This window comes from Schistocerca americana, unplaced genomic scaffold, assembly GCF_021461395.2.
Source record: "Schistocerca americana isolate TAMUIC-IGC-003095 unplaced genomic scaffold, iqSchAmer2.1 HiC_scaffold_1708, whole genome shotgun sequence".
In the NCBI taxonomy this organism is placed as follows: Eukaryota; Metazoa; Arthropoda; class Insecta; order Orthoptera; family Acrididae; genus Schistocerca; species Schistocerca americana.
In genome coordinates, this window is record NW_025725800.1 from 12,501 (window position 1) to 15,000 (window position 2,500).

Consider the following 2,500-nt stretch of genomic DNA (forward strand, 5'->3'; position numbering starts at 1 on the left):
ATATGCTGAAGCCGCGAGCAAACGACTCGGATCGGAGTGCCAAGTGGGCCACTTTTGGTAAGCAGAACTGGCGCTGTGGGATGAACCAAACGCCGAGTTAAGGCGCCCGAATCGACGCTCATGGGAAACCATGAAAGGCGTTGGTTGCTTAAGACAGCAGGACGGTGGCCATGGAAGTCGGAATCCGCTAAGGAGTGTGTAACAACTCACCTGCCGAAGCAACTAGCCCTGAAAATGGATGGCGCTGAAGCGTCGTGCCTATACTCGGCCGTCAGTCTGGCAGTCATGGCCGGTCCTTGCGGCCGGCCGCGAAGCCCTGACGAGTAGGAGGGTCGCGGCGGTGGGCGCAGAAGGGTCTGGGCGTGAGCCTGCCTGGAGCCGCCGTCGGTGCAGATCTTGGTGGTAGTAGCAAATACTCCAGCGAGGCCCTGGAGGGCTGACGCGGAGAAGGGTTTCGTGTGAACAGCCGTTGCACACGAGTCAGTCGATCCTAAGCCCTAGGAGAAATCCGATGTTGATGGGGGCCGTCATAGCATGATGCACTTTGTGCTGGCCCCCGTTGGGCGAAAGGGAATCCGGTTCCTATTCCGGAACCCGGCAGCGGAACCGATACAAGTCGGGCCCCTCTTTTAGAGATGCTCGTCGGGGTAACCCAAAAGGACCCGGAGACGCCGTCGGGAGATCGGGGAAGAGTTTTCTTTTCTGCATGAGCGTTCGAGTTCCCTGGAATCCTCTAGCAGGGAGATAGGGTTTGGAACGCGAAGAGCACCGCAGTTGCGGCGGTGTCCCGATCTTCCCCTCGGACCTTGAAAATCCGGGAGAGGGCCACGTGGAGGTGTCGCGCCGGTTCGTACCCATATCCGCAGCAGGTCTCCAAGGTGAAGAGCCTCTAGTCGATAGAATAATGTAGGTAAGGGAAGTCGGCAAATTGGATCCGTAACTTCGGGATAAGGATTGGCTCTGAGGATCGGGGCGTGTCGGGCTTGGTCGGGAAGTGGGTCAGCGCTAACGTGCCGGGCCTGGGCGAGGTGAGTGCCGTAGGGGTGCCGGTAAGTGCGGGCGTTTAGCGCGGGCGTGGTCTGCTCTCGCCGTTGGTTGGCCTCGTGCTGGCCGGCGGTGCAGGATGCGCGCGCCTGCGCGGCGTTCGCGCCCCGGTGCTTCAACCTGCGTGCAGGATCCGAGCTCGGTCCCGTGCCTTGGCCTCCCACGGATCTTCCTTGCTGCGAGGCCGCGTCCGCCTTAGCGTGCTCCTCCGGGGGCGCGCGGGTGCGCGGATTCTCTTCGGCCGCCATTCAACGATCAACTCAGAACTGGCACGGACTGGGGGAATCCGACTGTCTAATTAAAACAAAGCATTGCGATGGCCCTAGCGGGTGTTGACGCAATGTGATTTCTGCCCAGTGCTCTGAATGTCAACGTGAAGAAATTCAAGCAAGCGCGGGTAAACGGCGGGAGTAACTATGACTCTCTTAAGGTGGCCAAGTGGCGGCGGTGTGGCTGCATCCGGACTTGGCTTTTCGAAGTGCGGTCTTGATGTAGTCGTGCTGCTGCTGCGAGGTGCCTTCCTTGGGTTATAGTTACAGGGAGAGTGATGCGCAATACATGGGCCTAGCCCTCTTAGCCTCTCCTCTCCTGCGGTCTTCTCCCCTTCTCGTGGGCCCGCTGATTCTTTGCAGAGTGGAAGACCGCACCAGGGGCTTGGGGGGGTTACCAGCCCCCCCTCGCATTATCCCTTTATAGTTGGGGGCAGCCGACAAGAAACAAGAGATGGTGGCCCTTCCGCTGAAGGTGCCACCCCAGCTACCCCAGCACCTATCCGGCCAACCGGCCGTAACGAAAATGCGATAGTTTGTGTAGCTCCCTTTGCTTGCAGTGAGTGCCACCGCACTTTTACCACGAAGAACGGTCTCGGGGTCCATCGCCGCCGCCAACACCCTGCGGCCGCCAACGCTGAGATCGTGACGGAGAGGCATCGCGCGAGGTGGACGGAGGAAGAAGTCCTGTCGCTCGCCAAGGCAGAGGCCGAACTGTTCCTGGAGAGGGACGCCCGGTTCTTCTTTGTAAATCAAGAACTTACCAGGATGTTCCCCGACCGAACGCTTGAGGCAATCAAGTGCCGACGGCGGCAAGCTGCCCACAAGCAGCTTGTCCGCCAATTCATGGAGGCGCTTGAGATCGGTCGGGGGGAAGAGCCGGCGTCCCGCCGGGGAGCAGCGAGCTCGCTGCCTGACGCGGGCGAGGCCGCTGCGCCGCCCGTCGACGCAGCCGAGGACTTCGCGGCCGACACCACCGGGCCGCCGCCGGAGGGGCCGACTGACGCCGCCATCTGGGAGCATCTGGCGGGGCTACCTGCTTCCGCCCAGCGTTTCTCTGCCCTGGATCGAGTCATTGGTCTGGGGCGGGGCACGCCGCCCGATGTCATCCTGGGCATGCTCCCGGATGCCCTTGCGTCGGTCGGGTCCAGGGGGGAGAGGTCGATCACCAGGACACAGCGGCCGCG

General features: G+C 61.7%; 1 pseudogene; it reads left to right on the forward strand.

Moving 5' to 3' along the window:
- The window catches only part of LOC124571498, a 7,956-nt pseudogene that overhangs the window by 1,410 nt on the left and 4,046 nt on the right, over positions 1 to 2,500 (forward strand).